The sequence below is a fragment of the Sapajus apella genome, unplaced genomic scaffold (assembly GCF_009761245.1).
Source record: "Sapajus apella isolate SASKATOON/1434 unplaced genomic scaffold, GSC_monkey_1.0 scaffold7, whole genome shotgun sequence".
Lineage (NCBI taxonomy): Eukaryota > Metazoa > Chordata > Mammalia > Primates > Cebidae > Sapajus > Sapajus apella.
Window position 1 is genome coordinate 11,502,846 of NW_022436947.1, and position 20,348 is coordinate 11,523,193.

A 20,348-nucleotide genomic window follows, 5' to 3' on the forward strand; every position below is an offset into this window, starting at 1 on the left:
CAAAAAAAAAAAAAAAAAAAAAAAAAAAAGTGAAAACTGGCTGTTAAAGAGTTACAGCAAAATTTTGAATTTAAATAACATTCCAGCTATTATGGTGGTTAACAAAGAATCTCCTTATATTTATCTCAGAGAGCATCTTTCATCCTATTAAGAGCTTTACTAAGAAAAGTTATTTCTACAATTTATATTTGAGTGTTCTGAAGTCTAAGTTATGTCAACTAGTTTACTAAAAATTACTTCAAGATTATTTTAGAGTAAAAAAAAAAAAACTCTATTATAATTTTTGTTATCCTTAAAATTTTTATACCAATCTATACAAACCCTTGCCTAACTTCAGAACCAAAGATGCTTAAATATATAATTGGTGGAGTAAGAAGCTACTGTAGTTGTGACCCTACAGAGGAACTCACTTTTACGTGTTGGTAATAGATACTAGTATAAAGATACTATTAGGACAACACTAGACACCTAATAATCATGTTATACAAATATTTATTACCAACTTAATACAGGCCTTCTACATTTACTTTTTAACATCAAAATCCCACTTTCTAAGTTATGTTTTTAAACAAGAACTGAAATTGTGCACAGATGGAGAGCAACTAAAAAAGAGTGAATCACTGAGTCACTCAGGTCCAACTCATGTACGAAGTCATCTGCTCAGCATGTTAGAGCTGTTCTCCTGCCAACCTTGTCGTACCATCAATTTCTCATACTTCTCTCTGCTAGGAAAGCCCAGAGTCCCTCCCTTAACCCTTGGCCTAGTCTACCTACCTACCCTTCAATCCCTAGTTGTGGAAATACCTAAGTCTGGTGCAAACAGCCCTTCTCATCAATAAAACCCTAGGACCCTTCCTGTTTAGTACCATACTACTCATATATTAGTGTATACATGTATAATTAATAAGATGATGACACATAACTATGTAAATACATGAATATCAGGCAAACTATAATCGGTTGGCAAATTTACTGAGCTATGATTTACCTTAAATGAAGAACTCAATTTCTCTTTCTAGGACTCTTGAAACAGAAAGTGTGGTGTGAAAACAAAAAATAAAAGCTCCTGGCCGGGCGCGGTGGCTCAAGCCTGTAATCCCAGCACTTTGGGAGGCCGAGGCGGGTGGATCATGAGGTCAAGAGATCGAGACCATCCTGGTCAACACGGTGAAACCCCGTCTCTACTAAAACTACAAAAAATTAGCTGGGCATGGTGGCGCGTGCCTGTAATCCCAGCTACTCAGGAAGCTGAGGCAGGAGAATTGCCTGAACCCAGGAGGCGGAGGTTGCGGTGAGCCGAGATCGCACCATTGCACTCCAGCCTGGGTAACAACAGCGAAACTCCGTCTCAAAAAAAAAAATAAATAAATAAAAAATAAAAGCTCCTATAAATGCCTAAGTTTGAATCCCGGCTCTAATTGCTACTTTGAGCAAGTCACTGACCCTTGCGTAGTCTCAGATTCCTCATTTGCATATTTGGATATTATTAATGTACTTCAAATATTTGTTATGTTTGTCATATTGAAATGTTTATTGGTTTATACATGTAACTTTCTAGGAGGCTGTGAGCTATCTGAGGGAGGAGGAATACATTTGTATTCACCTTCTATAACCAAGCCTAGGGCACACAGCAGACACTAACCAAACTGGGAACCAACTAATTTGGCATTTAATTTTTTCTCTACCCATTTTGTCAGTTTGTTTTTCTTCTCCAAATAGATGATAAGTTCCTCAAGGGTAAAGATCATCTATGATAATTATCCTGTATCACCTACAACACCTGAAAGAGGTGGAGATACTAACAGGTACTAGAAGCTGGGTTGACTTTAACGTCAGGTCAAAGTAAACAGTGACAGGAATGATTAAAACAGTGTTCAAATCTCAGTGGACTTTGATATTATTATGCCTAACAGATATATGGTTTAGGGAATGAGTGTTGGATTATGCAGTGTTCTCAAGACACAAATCCTTCTTTCTAAGAATTAGCAAGACAAATTTAAAGAAGAAATCTAACAGCATTACTATCGTCAGCAGACAGGAGGTCTAAAAATCTCTGTCATTTGCCGTATTGCTTAAAGCAAATAGATAATTTTTAAAGTTGCTTTTGGCCAAATATGAAAAGAAATGCAGTCTATTCTACATTTTCTATAAATGGCTGTATAGTAGGGAAGGTGAGGTTAAAAGTTTATTGCCAACTATTTCAGTGACAAATATAATTCACATAGATTACACAGTTGAGGAGTCTGTGAAAAGATAGCTTCCTATTTCCCTACTCACTCATTCAGGTCAAAAATATTGGGCCAGGGATGGTGGCTCACACATGTAATCCCAGCAGTTTGGGAGGCCAAAGCAGGTGGATCACCTGAGGTCAGGAGTTCAAGACCAGCCGGGCCAACATGGTAAAAACCCACCTCTTCTAAAAATACAAAAACTAGCTGGCATGGTGGCTGGCAGCTGTAATCCCAGCTACTCGGGAAGCTTAGGCAGAACAATTGCTTGAACCTGGGAGGCAGAGGTTGCAGTGAGCCGAGATCATGTCACTGCACTCCAGCCTGTGTGACAACAGCAAAACTCTGTCTCAAAAAAAAAAAAAGAAAAGTTATTATTGGATGCTGGCTATGTACTCAGTACCACGTACTGTGGTAGGTGCTGGGACACAATGATAAGGTAATGACTACCTCTGCCCTCAGGGGCTGCACAGCACAAGTCAGTAGCCATGAGCCATAACACGTGGCTCCTAAGCACTTGAAATGTGAGCGATCCAAACCGAGCTGTGCTTTACATGTAAAATACCCCCTGGATTTCAAAGATTTAGTACCCAAAAATGAATGTAAAATTATTAGTTTTTATATTGATGATATTTTATATGTTGAAATGGTATTTTTTAAAATACTGGGTTAATTAAAAATATTAAAATTAATGTTACCTATTTGTTTTACTTTTTCAAATGTGGGTACTAGAAACATTTTAATTTTGTGGTTCACCTATTTCTGACACAGTGCTGATCCAGCCCAACTGTTGGCTTCTGTTAATAATTTCACGATCTCTGCAAATCACACCGTTGGGTAAAGAGCATCTAATCAATATTTGATAAATATTAAACATCCTGTCAAGGAATCTCATAGCTGGGAGTAAAAAGGCAACTCCTCTTCTCTCTCACCAGTAACTACAGATTTCTTTCTCATATTTATAGCCCAAGAATGACCAACATATTAAAAAGCCATTTCATTTTGGATAAACCATGGGAATTTGTCTGGGTTAATGCCATGAAGACCAAGCATTAATTTTTATTAGGTGAAATATAGCATAGGATCCTCAACCTTGACAAAACCGAAATTGGGTTTCAGAGTCTAAAGTAGCTCTCTAAATCCTCTCCCAAATTCTCCATGTGCAAATCCCATTTTCCTAAAAATTACTTACTGCTAATAAAATCTACCATAGAATTGGTTTACCTGATTCAGGAACTCCCACTGGAAAAATGTAAAAGCAAAAAATTAAAACAGAACCTGTATTCACAGGTAAACACTTAATACCCAGAAGGGAACATGAAGCTAAAGGATTATGTACCTGTGATGTCTGACCCATCTTCTCTTCCATGTCACAGGACTTGCTCTTTACCCCAGGGAGCAAGCAAGAACTTACAGTAACCAGAGAAACGGGTTTTAGTTTCTAGCCCAAAGGCAGAAAGAAGCTAGCTGTCTGAGATAATGTGACAGAAGATTAGGTTGTTTCCAGTGTTTTCACTATTATAAATAATATTGTAATGAAGCTTCCTCTATATAGATTTGTATGCAAATGTATGAGAATTTCTGGGTCAAAGGAATATGCACTTAACATTTTTATAGAAAAAAATAAAAAATGCAAAAATACAAAACAAAAAAATTTTTTATAGATATAATACTGTTATAGGGCCATACTGCTCTCCAAATAGAATGGACCAATTTATACACCCAGCAATGTATATGCAAGTGCCCACTTCTTCACGCTTTCTTTAACCTTCTCACATTTGTGCCAATCTGATGGGTACAAATTGGTGTCAGGTTAATTTCCATTTTCTTTATCTTACTAGTTCACATGTTTATCAGCCCATTTGTATTTCTTCTTTTTGGAACTGCCCGATCGTATCCTTTGCCTATTTTGAATCTATTAAGTTGTCTTCTCACCATTTTGTAATTTTTTTTTCTTTTTCCTTCGAGACAGGGTCTTACTCTGTCGCCCAGGCTGAGTGAGACCCCGCAGTAGCATAATCACAGAGCGCTGCAGCTTCGACCTCTCTTCCTCAAGAGATCCTCCCGCCTCACCCTCTGGAGTAGCTGGGTCTATAGGCATGAGCCACCACACCTAGCTAATTTTTTAATTTTTTATAAAGATGAGGTATTACTATGTTGCCCAGGCTGGTCTTGAACTTCTAAGCTCAAATGATCATCCTGCCCTAGCCTTCCAAAGCGCTGGGATCACAGGCATAAGCCACTGAGCCAGGCCCCAAATTCTTTATTTATGTTTATTTCTTCCAGGCTGCTCCTTGTCTTTTGTTTATGGCATCTATTAACATACAAAGGTGTTTATGTAACTGAGTCTGTCAATCTTCTCTTTTATAGCTCCCTTGTTCCATAACTCATTCACCTCTGAATTATAAAATGATTAAAATATTCTCATTTATCTTGAATAATTTCATGTTTCAATTTTTTATATTCAGAATTTGAATACATCAGAATTTATATTTCTGTGTGTTATATGCAGTGGGGCTCTAATTTTTCCTCCCAAAATAGACAGGCTACTGTCCCCAAATCACTTAAAGAAAGCCACCCCTCCTATAATTATTTAAAATGCCACCTTTATCATATACTAAATCGACATGTTCTAGACTCGAATTAGGAAAATCCCAATATTCAGATCTAATCACCTTGGACAAAAAATTTATTGCTCTTTAAGGATATATGAATATAAAAATATGTAAATAATATGCAAATATATAAAAGAACATCACAGAAGCTTAAATGCAAAAGCTTGCAAATAAAGTAGTATATAATATTTATACCTTAATAAATCTATTACTCACAAGATGTAGCCATCTCCAGATGTGCTAATGAACATTTGTAGTGAGGCCATTTTTAAAAAATAAAAACTTATTGCTAAAAGTATTTATTGATTATAAATATCAAACAGGCTAAATGATAAATCAATTTAACTGGTTACTTCTTTCCAAATATAAAGGCCACAACTACCTCTACCACAAAAGACAGGTCTTCTGTTGGACCTAGAAGTCTCAAGGAAAGCCAAGGAAGTCTGATCCAGTTAGCTCCTCCATATCCCCCAAATGGCAGGTAGAACTTTTTACTACTCCCAGAGCCCAAGTTGTTCAGACCAAAGCAATCCATTCACATCAGCCCACAATATTACTTGTTGGTTATATAAGCATCTCCTACCACAGGGCTTCCCAAAGTGCTGGGATTATAGGTGTGAATCACCATGCCTGGCCCTCATTACCACATTGTTTTAATTATTATAGCTTTGAACTATCTTTTGATATCTAGAACAAATTCTCTTTTGTATTACTTTTTCCCAAAAACTTCTACCTATTTTTCTCCACTTTTGCAATTAATTTTAGAATGGGTCTGTTAAGTCTATAAAAAGTCCCGTGGACAGAGAGCATCTTAACCAGGTGATGAAAATTAAAATAACCAGTAACGGGACAAATCAATCAATATCATGTGCAATGAGATGATCACAATATTATTTCAGTGGTAGTCCTGCCAAAAATACATAATCTGAATATAACTATGAGAAAACAGAGAAAAACCAAAACTAAGGGATGTTTTACAACATAACTAGTCTGCAACTGTTCAAAAATATCAATGTCAAAAAAGACAAATGCTGAGAAACTGTTCAACACTGAAAGAGGATAAAAACACATGAAAACAGAATGCAACACACAATCTCGGATTTTCTACTGCTATTAAAGAACATTATTAGCCGGGTGAAGTGGCTCACACCTGTAATCCCAGCACTTTGGGAGGTCAAGGCAGGCAGATCACCTGAGGTCAGGAGTTCCAGACCAGCCTGGCCAACATGGTGAAACCCTACCTCTACTAAAAATACAAAAATTAACCGGGTGTGGTGGTGGGCACCTGTGAACCCAGCTACTTGGGAGGCTAAGGCAGGTAAATGACTTGAACCCGAGAGGCGGAGATTACAGTGAGCCGAGACTGCACCATTGCATTCCAGCCTGGTGACAGAACGAGACTCCGTCGCAAAACAAACAGAACATTATTAGGATAGTGGCAAAATAATAATGGCAAAATCTGAAACAAGGTCTGTAACTTATGTACTAGTATTAATTTTACTCATTATTTATGGGCTTAATAATCAGTGTTGATGCCTAATTTTGATACATGTTCTGCAGTTACGGAAGAGAATGTCTGCTTTTCAGGGGCAAACACTTTATTACTTAGACATAAAGAGATACGGTAAAATAATGAAACCTAACTCTACCGACCCCGCCAAAAAAAATTACCTGGGTATGGTGGTGCATTTCTGTAGCCCCAGCTATGTGGGTAGCTGAGGTGGGTGGGAGGATCGCTTGAGTGCAGTAAGCTATGATTGCACCCCTGCACTTCAGCCTGGGTGATAGAACAAAATTTCATCTCTAAAATTTCTAATTTTTGATTTTTTTAAGAGACATCAGCTGGGCGCGGTGGCTCACATCTGTAATCCCAGCACTGCGGGAGGTCAAGGCAGGTGAATCACTTGAGGTCAGGAGCTCAAGCCTGGTCAACATGGTGAAACCCAGACCCTACCAAAAAAATACAGGGCATAGTGGCGCATAACGGCAGTCCCAGCAATTCAGGAGGCAGAGGTTGCGTGAGCCCTGATCGCGCCACTGCACTCCAGCCTGGGCGACAGGGGGAGACCCTGTCTCAAAAAAAAAAAAAAAAAAAGAGAGAGAGAGACATGTCTGCAATTTTCAAATGGTTGAAACAGAAAAGTATGCATATATGTATTGTGTACAAAGCAGGGAAGGAGACAGGAGAGGGAGCAGGATAAAGCGAAAGAGAAAATAACATTTGGGGAATCCGGGTAAAAGATACAGGAGAATTTTTTTCTTTTTCTTTTTTTTGAGATGGGGTCTCGCTCTGTCACCGAGGCTGGAGTGCAGCGCCGCGATCTCAGCTCACTGCAACCTCCACCTCCCGAGCTCAAGCAATCTTCCCGCCTCAGCATTCTGAGTAGCTGGTACCACCGGCGCGCGCCACCACGCCCAGCTATTATTTTGTATTTTTGGTAGAGACGGCGTTTCGCCTCGTTGCCCAGGCTGGTCTCGAGGCTGGTAACTCACGAGCCCAAGTGATCCACCCATCTCAGCCTCCCAAACTGCCGAGATTACTGGCGTGACTCACCATGCCCAGACAGGATACAGGAGAATGTCTACCATTTCTGCTTTTTTTTTTTTTTTTTGAAATGGAGTTTCGCTCTTGTTGCCCAGGCTGGAGTGCAACGGCGCGATCTCAGCTCATCGCAATCTCTGCCTCCTGGGTTCAAGCGCTTCTCCTGCCTCAGCCTCCCGATTAGCTGGGATTACAGGCATGCACCACCACACCTGGCTAATTTTTGTATTTTTAGTAGAGACGGGGTATCACTATGTCGGTCAGGTTGGTCTCGAACTCCTGATGTCGTGATCCGCCATCTTCGGCCTCCCAAAGTGCTGGGATTACAGTCGTGAGCATTTCTGAAATTTTTGTTAAACCGGAAGTTACGTGGAAATTAAAATGCAATTCTTAAAAGGTCCCTTGAGGATTTTATCGGGATAATCCATTAAGGAACAAAATCCCTGGCCATTTATTCTGTTTTTTTAATGTCCATGAGTATAGTATTTCGTTTTGTTTGTTTGTTTACTGAGACACAGTCTCGCTCGGTCGCCTAGGCTGGTGTACAGTGGCTCGATCTCAGCTCACTGCAACTTCCGCCTCCGGGTTTAGGCGATTCTCCCACCTGAATGGTTAGAACTACAGGCGCACGTGACCTCAACCAGCTATTTTTTTTTTCTTTCTTCTGTTTTTTGAGAAGGAGTCTTGATCTGTCGCCCCAGATGGAGTGCAGTGGCGCGATCTAAGCTCACCGCTACCTCCGCCTCCCGGTTCCAGCGATTCTACAACCTCAGCCTCCTAAGTAGACACTATAGGCGCGGGCCACTGCGTCTTTTCTTTTTGAGACGCAGTCTCACTCTGTCGCCCAGGCTGGAGTACAGCGGCGCGATCTTGGCCCACTGCAATCTCGGCCTCCTGGGTTTCAGCAATTCTCCTGCCTCAGCCTCCCGAGTAGCTGGGATTACAGGTATGTGCGAGGACGCTTGACTAATTTTTGTATTTTTAGTAGAGAGGGGGTTTGGGTTTCGCCATGTTGGCCAGGCTGGTCTGGAACTCCTAATCTCAGGTGATCCGCCCACCTTGGCCTCCCAAAGTGCTGGGATTATAGGCGTTAAGCTACCACACCCGGCCAATTTTTGTACTTTTCGTAGAAATGGAGTTTCACCATGTTGGCCAGGGTGGTCTCAAACTCCTGACCTCAGGCCATCCACCCACCTCGGCCTCCCAAGGTGCTGGGATTACAGGCATGAGCCATAGCGCCTGGCTGCCCAGCTAGTTTCTGTATTTCATCAGTATAGTTTCATATTCTTCTTTTTTCTAAATACTTTATAAATTTTCATACAATTTTAAATGGATAACTCTTTTATCTTCTAATTGGTTGCTGTTAATATGTAGGAAGGTGATTTATTTTTGCACGTTTAAATTTTGTCCACCCAATTTTCTGAACTCTAGTATAGTTATCATGTGTTATCTTGAATTTTATAGGTACACAATCAGATCATCTGCTGTTAATGCCAACTTTAACTCTTCCTTTCCAATATGTGTACCTCTTTTTTTTTTTTTCTTTTCCTGGTCTTCTACTGTATTGGCTGAAAACTCCTGAACAAGGTTGAATAGTGGAGATGACAGTGGGCATCATTGTCTCGTTTTGGTTTTTTTTTTTTAATTTTTAATTCTTTGGCATGCACCTGCATGTCTTGTTTTTTTTAACTTTCATGAGGATACTGTGATACCTCATATACGATCTTTACTAGTTTTTCTTTTTGTGTAGAGATGGGGTTTCACGGTGTTAGCAAAGATGATCTCGATCTTCTGACGTCGTGATCCGCCCCCTCCCCCAACCTCCGAAAGTGCTGGGATTACACCGCACCCAGCCCTACTACTGGTTTCTTGTAGTATTCTGTCACAAAATAAATCTTCTTTTATCCCTGGATGCTTAAGAATGTTTTCCCTAGGCCGGGCGCGGTGGCTCAAGCCTGTAATCCCAGCACTTTGGGAGGCCGAGGCGGGTGGATCACGAGGTCAAGAGATCGAGACCATCCTGGTCAACATGGTGAAACCCCGTCTCTACTAAAAATACAAAAAATTAGCTGGGCATGGTGGCGCGTGCCTGTAATCCCAGCTACTCAGGAGGCTGGGGCAGGAGAATTGCCTGAACCCGGGAGGTGGAGGTTGCGGTGAGCCGAGATCGCGCCATTGCACTCCAGCCTGGGTAACAAGAGCAAAACTCCGTCTCAAAAAAAAAAAAAAAAAAAAAAAAAAAAAAAAAAGAATGTTTTTCCCTTACCAGGAATGGATGTGGGGTACTTATTTATTTGTTTATACAATCACTGCTCACTGCAGCCTTGACCTGCCAGGCTTAAGCAATCCTCTATCTCAGCCTCCCAATTAGCTGGGACCACAGGTGCATGCCAACACGTCTGGCTAATTTTTAATTTTTTTTTTCTCTTCTCCATCTGAGTCTGCTTGCTAGGGAAATTTTTAAATTTTTTTAAGAGACGAGTGTTGCCTAGGCTGGTCTCCAACTCCTGGGCTCCAGATCCTCCTGCCTCAGCCTCCCAAAGTGCTGGGATTACAAGCATGAGCCACTGTGTTCCCAGCACAAAGTTTGTATTCAAATGTAACATACAGAAAAGCACATATGTCATATAGATACTAGATACATTTTAACAAAATGAACAGGTTAAATATCAAAGTTTATTAAATGTTTTATTTAATACAGCAAAGTCACACTTTTTCTTTAAGCCTATTAAAATAGTAAACTAAATACATTCCAGAGATAAGGCCCATTTGATGATTTTATTTAGATTTGCCCCTGCAATCTTATGTGTTTTCTATTTACCACTTTATTGCTTTATTTTCCCACTTTTCGGATCTTATTGAAATAAGCTCTCTTCTTTTCTCCTACAAAGATCTACATCTTATTACCCCTAATATTTTCTGAAAAACAAACTTTTATTTTTTTTAACCCTCTTCAGAATAAACCACATCTGGAAAGAAATTCGCCTGTTAATGGTGGTTGAGTGAAGATGTGGGGCAGGATCTTTGCTTTTAAAATTTAACTCCTTTTACTGTTAAATATGGTATGCATTAGAATTTACATAAATATAAATGCACAGTTTAACAAATTATTAAAAAGAGAAACGTAACTATCATCCAGCTCAAGAAACTGAATACTGCATCGAGAGCTTAACAAATTATTAAAATAGGAACATATAATCATCATCCAGGTTAAGAAACAAACTACTACCAGCACCCAGATGCTCTCTGCCTGCCCGTCTTGATCACACCCTCCAACCTTCACTTCTAGAGTATCCTACCTCCTGATTTTTAGGGCAATCATAAAATCTGTCTTTTTATAGCTTTATTATACCTAGGTATGCATCCCTAAACAATACTGTTTATTTTGGCCTAGGTTTTTTTTGTATTTTAGGTTCTGGGGTATATGTGCAGCTTGTGCAGGACTGTTGCATAGGTACACACATGGCAATGTGGTTTGCTGCCTCCATCCCCGTCACCTACATCTGGCATTTCTCCCCATGTTATCCCTCCCCAACCTCCCCATCCCCCTACTGTCCTTCCCTTGGCCCCCCACCAACAGACCCCAGTGTGTGATGCTCCCCTCCCTGTGTCCATGCGTTCTCATTGTTCAACACCCGCCTATAAGTGAGAACATGTGGTGTTTGATTTTCGATTCTTGTGTCGGTTTGCTGAGAATGATGGTTTCCAGATTCATCCATGTCCCTACAAAGAACACGAACTCATCGTTTTTGTTTTTTATGGCTGCTCAGTATTCCATGGTGTATATGTGCCACATTTTCCTTTTCCAGTCTATCGTCGATGGGCATTTGGGTTGGTTCCACATCTTTGCTATTGTAAACAGTGCCCCTGTGAACATACATGTGCATGTGTCTTTATAACAGAATGATTTATAATCCTTTGGGTATCCAGTAATGGGATTGCTGGGTCAAACGGAATTTCTCTTTCTAGGTCCTTGAAGAAGCACCACATTGTCTTCCACAATGGTTGAACTAATTTACACTCGCACTAACAGTGTAACAGTGTTACTATTTCTCCACATCCTCTCCAGCATCTGTTGTCTCCAGATTTTTTTAATCATCACCATTCTAACTGGTGTGAGGTGGCATCTCAATGTGGTTTTGATTTGCATTTCTCTAATAATCAGTGATGAGCATTTTTTCATATGTTTGTTGGCCTCATATATGTCTTCTTTTGAAAAGCGTCTGTTCATATCCTTCTCCCACTTTTGGATGGGTTTAGTTCTTTGTAGATTCTGGATATTAGCCCTTTGTCAGATGGGTAAATTGCAAAAATTTTTTCATTCTGTTGGTTGCTGGTTCACTCTAATGATTGTTTCTTTGGCTGTACAGAAGCTGTGGAGTTTAATTAGGTCCCATTTGTCTATTTTGGCTTTTGTTGCCAATGCTTTTGGTGTTTTAGTCATGTTTTAAAGTGTATTTGAATAGAATAATATAGTATGTAGGATAATATAGTATGTATTCTTTCTGGGCTCTTTTATTTGCAATTATGTTTTTGAGATTCATCCATGTTCTAGGGGAGCAGAAGTGGTCTGTTCATTTCCCTTGCCAAATACTATTTATTTGTATGAATATATACCACAATTTATCCAGTCTAAGTTGCGTGAATAGGCATTTGGGGTTGTTTCAAATTTGTGGTTCTTAATATTGCCATGAACATTTTTGCACACATTGCAAGTGCACAGGGGCTTGTATTTCTGTTGGCTATAAATCTAAACATGGTATTTCTGAATCTTAATGTAAATATTCACCTTCATTTGACAAAGCCAAAATGCTTTTCAAAATGGTTGTACCAATTTATACATCCAACAGCAGCATGTGAGAATTTCTGTTGCTCCACATCCTTGCCAATATTTTCTATTGCCATTGTCAGTCTTTTTAATTTGGCAATTCCTGCTAGTTTGTAAAGCTGTCTCGTGGTTTTAATATTCATTTCTCTCATCACAATGAGGGTGAGCACCTTTTCAGATTTATTGGCCATTTGAATGTTTCTTTTTTTTTTTTGAGACAGAGTTTTGCTCTTGTTACCCACGCTGGAGTGCAGTGGCACAATCTCGGCTCACCGCAACCTCCGCCTCCTGGGTTCAAGCAATTCTTCTGCCTGAGCCTCCCGAGTAGCTGGGACTATAAGCGCGCGCCACCATGCCCAGCTAATTTTTGTATTTTTAGTAGAGACGGGGTTTCACCATGTTGACCAGGATGGTCTCGATCTCTTGACCTCGTGATCCACCCGCCTCGGCCTCCCAAAGTGCTGGGATTATAGGCGTAAGCCACCGCGCCCGGCCTCATTTGAATGTTTCTTTTGGGAAATGTCTGCTGATACAGTTTGGATTTGTGGCCCCGCCCGAATCTCATGTTCAATTGTTATCCCCAGTGTTGGAGATGGGGCATGGGCATGGTGGGAGGTGACTGGATCATGGCTCCGAAGTTCTCATGAATGGTTTAGCACTATGCCTCCTTGGTACTGTATCGAGAGAGAGTTTTCACAAGATCTGGTTGTTTAAAAGCTCTTGGTACTTCCCCCCACCCCCTCTTGATCCAGCTCCTGCCATGTAAGACACCTGGTTCCACTTGTCTCCTGCCATGAGAAAAAGCTCTTTGGGGCCTCTCCAGAAGCAGATGCTACCATGCTTCCTATTCAGCCTGCAGAACCGTGGGTCAATTAAACCTCTTCTTTATAAAGTACCCAGTCTCAGGTATTTCTTTATAGCAGTGCAAGAACAGACTAATGCACCTGCTCAAGCCTCTTATATACATTCTCTCACTGAATTATCATTTTTGTTTCTGAGATGGAGTTTCGCTGTCACCCAAGCTGGAGTGCAATGGCTCAATCTTGGCTTACTGGGTTCATTCTCCTGCCTCAGCCTCCCGAATAGCTGGGATTATAGGCACTCTCCCGCCTCAGCCTCCCAAGTAGCTGGAATTACAGTTGCCTGCCACCACGCCCGGCTAATAGTTTTGCATTTTTAGTAGAGATGGGGTTTCACTATGTTGGCCAGGCTGGTCTTAAACTCCTGACCTCATGATCCACCCGCCTCAGCCTCCCAAAGTGCTGGGATTATAGGCGTAAGCCACCGCGCCCGGCCTTCACCCTATGCATTTCCAGATTATTTGAATTTCAATGAGGATGAAGACTTTTATGATGATCCACTTCCACTTAATGAATAGTAAATATATTTTATTTTTCTTACTTTTTTTTTTTTTGAGACAGAGTCTTGCTCTGTTGCCCAGGCTGCAGTGCAGTGGCATGATCTCGGCTCCCAGGCTAAAGTGATTCTCCTGCCTCAGCCTCCTCAGTAACTGGGATTACAGGTGCCCACCACCACACCCAACCAATTTTTTGTATTTTTAGTAGAGATGGGATTTCACTATGTTGGCCAGGCTGGTTTTCAACTATTGACCTCAAGTGATCTGCCTGCCTCAGCCTCCCAAAGTGTTGGATTACAGGCATCAGCCACTGAGCCTGGCTGATGATTTTCTTATCCTTCTTGGATAACATTGAAAGATAATAAATAATATTTTCCTTGCCATGACAAGGATTATTGTCTTTCTTAAATTTTTTAGAATTAAAATGGAGGCAGGGTTTTGCCATGTTGCCCAGGCTGATCTCAAAATGGGCAACATGGCAGTTTGAGCTCAAGCAATCCACCCATCTCAGCTTCCCAATGTGTTAGAATTACAGGTGTGAGCCACCATGACCGGCCACAAGGATATTGTTAAAAATATTTTTTCCCTTCCTCCAGTTTCCTTTATTGTAAGAATACAATATATAATATATATACAAAATATGTGTTAGCTTACTATGTTATCAGTAAGACTTCTGGTCAACCATAAACTATTAGTAGTCTAAAGCTATGCACAGATTTTTTATTGCATGGCGGTCAGCATCTTTAACACCTAAATTGCTCGAGGGTCAAGTATATACGTATATTCACACATACATGCATATTTATTTTACTTCTCTGTATTTTAGAGATATCAACAGTTATACTAGCCTTCCTGAATTTCTTGGCATACTCCACTTCTTATATCCAAATCTTCCTCTATTTTGGATTTTTCATTTTACCAGGAGTATATCTTCAAGTAATTTTATCAAAATGGGTTGGCACAAACTTTCAGAGATCTTACTCATTTTTACCCCCCACTTAAACATGAGTGAGGCTGGATATAGAATTCTGTCTTGAGAATAATTTCCCCTCAGAACACTGAAAGCACTTATCTTCCAGCAAACCATGCTGCAGGTGAGAAATCCATGCCAGTCCAATTTTCAGTTTTGAGTCTATGTAATTTGTTTTCTACCTCTGAAATAGTAAGTACTTTGGGAATATTCAGGGAGGTACTTCTTGTTGGTTTGTTTTTGCATTTTTCCTGCTTGGTCCTTGGCATAACCTTTGTATGTGGAAACTCAGATTTTTTAATTTTCTCCCTTCCATTGTCTGATCTCTCCTTCTGTAACTCCTATGAAATGGGTACTGGACCACTCAGGTCTATCCTCAAAGGATGAATTTTCCTCATGTACTTTCTATCTGTAGGTCTTCTTACTTCACAGTCTGCAAATTTCCTGTTTTATTTTTATGAAAAGTAACTGGTCTTAAGTGTATTGTTTAACGCTCCAACTGAGTTTTAATTTCAATTAAATTCTTCAATATAAAACGAATTTATTCATCATTAATTTTTATCCATGGAAGCGTTTTTTGTTCTGTTTTTTTTGTTGTTGTTGTTGTTGTTTTGTTTTTTTTTGTTTGAGATGGAGTTTCGCTCTTGTTACCCAGGCTGGAGTGCAATGGCACGATCTTGGCTCACCGCAACCTCCGCCTCCTGGGTTCAGGCAATTCTCCTGCCTCAGCCTCCTGAGTAGCTGGGATTACAGGCACGCGCCACCAGGCCCAGCTGATTTTTTGTAGTTTTAGTAGAGACGGGGTTTCACCGTGTTGACCAGGATGGTTTCGATCTCTTGACCTCGTGATCCACCCACCTCGGCCTCCCAAAGTGCTGGGATTACAGGCGTGAGCCACCGCCCCCGGCCCTGTTTTGTTTTTTTTGAGACAGAGTCTTGCTCTGTTGCCCAGGCTGGAGTGCAATGGCATGATCTCGGCTCACTGAAACCTCTGCCTCCCAGATTGAAGTGATTCTCATGCCTCAGCCTCCCCAGTAGCTGGGACTACAAGCGTGTACCACCATGCTCAGCTAACTTTCGTATTTTTAGTAGAGACAGGGTTTTGTCATGTTGGCCAGGCTGGTCTCAAACTGCTGGTCTCAAGTGATCCACCCACCTCAGCCTCCCAAAGTGCTGGGATTACAGGTGTGAGCCACCATGCCTGGCCAGGAAGCTTTTTTATTTTTTTTCCACTTTGTGGATGTAATTCATGCTTGGCTCTGTAAATATACATCCTGTGATTCGAACTTCCTCAAGTGCCACTCTACTTCTTCATTATCTCTGTTTCTACCACAGGCAGCTGTTTTGTTTATTTTAGTCTCTTCTAAGTCTAGTTTCCCTCAAATTTCTGGTGAGCCTTTATCACCTACTCACATTGGTTAGTTATTATAAGAAACATCTGTTTCCTCAGCAGTTGTATTAATGTGCCTCCAAAGCCCAAATGGAAGGTATTTCTCAGTGTGGGTCTCTGCAGGTAAGTGGCACACTGACAGACGGGCTTCCATTTACAAGTGGAGAAAAAGAAAGCAGTTTTACCTTATTGTTGCCAAAATCATCAGGCTGTATTTTGATGGTATTGTCCTTTAATGCATAGCAATCCTTGATAGAGCTTCTTTTCTTGTTCTCCTCTCATTCCATCCTCCTCACCCATTTACTGCAGAAGTCCACTCAACTAAGGCTCTGCTGTGTCACTCTACCTCCAGTCCCCAAGGCAAATCTTCTGCTTTTCTTGAACTGTTCTCATGACTTTATCCTGGAACTAATGCCATTGCTAGGGTACTTTATGTGAAGGGAGAGAAGGAATAGGGGAAGTAACTGTTTTGAAGGCAGGTCTTTCATTACCTGCCCAGATAGTCCACTTTCCTCCAAAACCGCTCCATCTTCCTACACTTGCTGCCTATAGGCTTAGAGTTTAAGAAAACAGCCCTGCTAAGACATTCTCTGACCTCCATCGTGCAGCAGGAGCATCTATTCTGGGTTGCATTTTATTCTGTGCTGGTTCCTCCATCAATATAATTCCAATTGTTTTCTAGTACCCTAACATTTCTAAAAACTTCTGGTATCATAACAGGAACAATAATGATAGCTAACATTAATTCAGCATTTGCTACATGTAAAGAAACTCTCCTAAGTGCTCTGTATATATTGTCTCTCCTGATTTCACAGTAACTCTAGAAGGTAGGTACTATTATCAACATCCTAATTTTACAGATGAGGCAACTGAGGCCAAAAAAGAATAAGCAACTTGCTCAAGGTCATGCAGTTGGTAAATGGCAGAGCTTGGATTCAGACACAAGTCATCTAGTTTCAAAGACTCCCTTTTCTGTTCTTTTTTTTTTTAATGACAATGATTTATTCTTTGTCTTATGTCTGTTTTGTCATTTCCAATGATATCTGAGAAGTAGGGGAAGGTAAATGGGTATGTTAAGCCTGCCATTTTATAATAAAAACCACTGTTTTCATTACACCATTACTGTTTTCACTACACCACAGTTTTCATTGGTAGAACTATGTTTTAGAGAGAATGCAGGATCTGGTGAAGGAATCTAGTGACCGAAAATGGCCCTATGAAACTGTCTACAATCTGAATCAAGAGAGGTGATATAAAGAATTCCAAAATAAGAGGCTTGGAAGTGGCTATTTCAAAAGTATAGATAAGTTTTTTTTTTAAAAAAAAAAACAAAAACCCAAAAACAAACAAAAACCACACAACCTATTGAAGCATTAAACAATAGCATTTTCATGTTCTCAACAATTCATTTGTTCACTATCACCAACACCAAGAAGAAGTTGAGAACAAAATAAAATGTTAGTCTCAACCTGTTTCCTGACAGTGGCCTTTATAATACTTTAATTCAACTCAAATACATGTGATATACCTGCCACATTCACTATGGAGTGATATGAAAGGCACTGTCCTGCTGTCCCTGCCCTTACAGAGCTTACAGTCTAGTGGGAGGCACGGACAAGTAAACAACTACAATTCAGTGCAACAATAAGTGCTATGACACAGGTAAGTACATGGAGGGTGCCATCAGAACAAAGAGGGGAGGGGCCTGCCAAGGAAGTGTCCCTGGAAATACTCTTGAACTGAGTGTTAAAGGATATGCTATTATTGGTTTGGAGAGATTAAAGTGAATTTATTATCCTTTGCCTAAAATCTACATCTAATTCCACTTCCACTTCCTGATATGTCAAATTAATTCTCTATTTTATTTTCTTATGAGACAGGGCCTCACTTTTTCATCCAGGCTGGAATGCAGTGGCATGACTATAGCTTACTGCAGCCTCAAACTCCTAAGTGCAAGTAATCTTCCTGCCTCAGCCTCCTGAATAGCTGGGACTACAGGCATACCCCACCACACCTGGCTAATTGTACGTGTGTGTGCGCGTGTGTGGGGGGTGTGTGTGTGTAGAGAAAGGGTTTCACTCTGCTAGGATTACAGGTATAAGCCACCATGCCCAGCCCCTACTCTCCATTCCTATTGCAACTACCTCATTACTGTCTCCATCCTTTGCACACTGATAACAGTAATCATCTCATAATTAGCCTTTAATTAAATCTCTTCACTAGCTAAAAATCCAAATGTGATCCTGAAAACTCCGCTTGGGTGATATCCGCTTGATCTGGGCCCTCTCCAGCCTCTTTTGTCCACCCCCTTTCCCACTGTGCTGAACTTTCTCTAGATTTCTAAAAACACCATGTTCTGTTTTGTCTACATGCCTTTACTCAAGCTGCCTAATCACCAATTTGTGAGGATCCAACCTTCCTTTGCTGACACGTACTCAGCCTTTAACCACAACCCTTCTGATGCCATCCTCATGGCCACTCCTTGTCACCCTCCTCCAGCCAAGCTGAGTCAGGAACCTCTCCTTTGTGCTACCATAGCATGCTACTTCATCATAACACTTACCACAAAGAATTATGCTCAAATTATTCTGATTGTCTGTTTACCTGATTCTCTATTACTTAGATCATCAGGCTAGTACAATACAAAGGAAGCAATCAAGAAATACTGAAAGAATGAAAGAATGAAGGAACGAACAAACGAAGAGTTAAGCCTGTGAAAGTTGATGAGACAACCAAAGGAGATAATGGAGAAGACAGAACACTGGAGCAATACCCACCTTAAGGGGGTAGAAAGAAAGAAGCTACAGAAGGAAATAGAATGAACAATCAAAGAGGTAGGAAGAAAATATCTAGAACTATACAGTAAAGCAACCCAAAAAAAGAGAGAAATTTAAGAAGGGCAAGTAGTCAACAGCATCAAACACTACATAGAGGTTAAAGAAGGTGAAAACTAGTGAGAAGAAAGCCACTAGTGATCCTAATGTTGCTGATGCTGAGTTAACACCCCCTCAATTCCAGCACTGTCAGGGGCCACCTTTCTCAACCACTGATTGAGGCTTACAAATAACCAATGGTATAAAACTTACCTGCACAATCTTTTTTTTCTACTATCAAAAAATTGAAAAACAGACACCATACAAAAGAAAAAATCCCCACCATTCAGATACAACCTGTTATGTCACTATTTCCTTTGTTTTTATGTTTATATGTTTTATATCATTGTTATATTGAATTATATATCCTAAACAATTCCTTAATTAGTATACATAAAATTATTAATATAATTAAAAATGAAGCTTAATTTATGCTTTATTGAGCATAAGTAGATTTCTCATTGGAAACTGGTAAATTAGTATTCCAATTTATAAATAGAAAAAAGAAAAAATGCTATAGAAGGACATGTCTGCTTGGCCATGTGTGTACAATGGCTTTCCTGTCATGTAATACTACAATTACCTAATTTTTTTTTTTTTTTTTTTTGAGACAAAGTCTCACTCTATCACTCAGGCTGGAATGCAGTGGTGCAATCATGGCTTACTGCAACCTGTGCCTCCTGGGCTCAGGTGATCCTCCCACCTCAGCCTCCTGAGTAGCTGGGACTATAAGTGTGCACCACCATGCCCGGCTAATTTTTGTATTTTTTGTGGAGACAGGGTTTCACTGTGTTGTCCAGGCTGGTCTCGAACTCCTGGGTTCAAGCAATCTGCCCCTTGGCCTCCTAAAGAGTGGTGATTACACGTATGAGCCACCCAAGCTGGCCCTTAATTTTTAACCAATAAAATTTACTCATGCTAAAAGGTGGTACACCATCTCAAGGATCTTATCTTGACCCATTTTACAGTTGATTCTATGCATGCTCTGGAGCTTGGCTGCCAAAAATAGGTTAGGAACTAGCTATAGAAACATCTATAGCAGTTGCAGGATTTTTTCCTAGGTTACAAAAAACAAACTCCAGTTAAAATTAGATATACTGGGTTGTAAATAATTTAATACAGCCTAAATTACATTAAGTACGCTTGTGTGACAATTTGTTGTATCTAGAAAAATACTGTGAACCAGAGTTTTCAACCTTCCTCTGAGATTTTCTTTTTTCAGTATGGAGTATGTTTTAGTAGAAAAAATAAAAAGTAGAAGGAATGCAACATTTCTAAAAGTAAAAACTACTAGGTCAAAGGGTATGAACATTTCTAAGGTTTTTAATACATATCACCAAACTGGTTTCAGAATAGCTATATAAAATTTACACTTCCTTCAATATATGAGGTTTATTTTCCCATACCCTAGCCAACACTGGGTATTCTTATTTTTATTTCTTTATTTTCTTCCTGAGAATATTCCAAGTAAGTTATTCTTATTTTTGGTCTTTGCTGATCTAATAGGTAAAAATACCTTACTGTTTTAATTGTGTTTATAATAAT

At 40.1% G+C, this 20,348-nt stretch overlaps 1 protein-coding gene and 1 long non-coding RNA gene across 4 annotated transcripts in view; one reads left to right on the forward strand and one right to left on the reverse strand.

Moving 5' to 3' along the window:
* KLHDC10 (kelch domain containing 10) overlaps positions 1–20,348 on the reverse strand; it is a 67,000-nt gene that overhangs the window by 17,153 nt on the left and 29,499 nt on the right. The window lies entirely within an intron of this gene.
* Positions 7,662–19,089, forward strand: LOC116550178. The gene is made up of 3 exons (XR_004268267.1): positions 7,662–8,166; positions 12,966–13,076; positions 18,554–19,089. It is a non-coding gene; the product is annotated as an uncharacterized LOC116550178 (long non-coding RNA).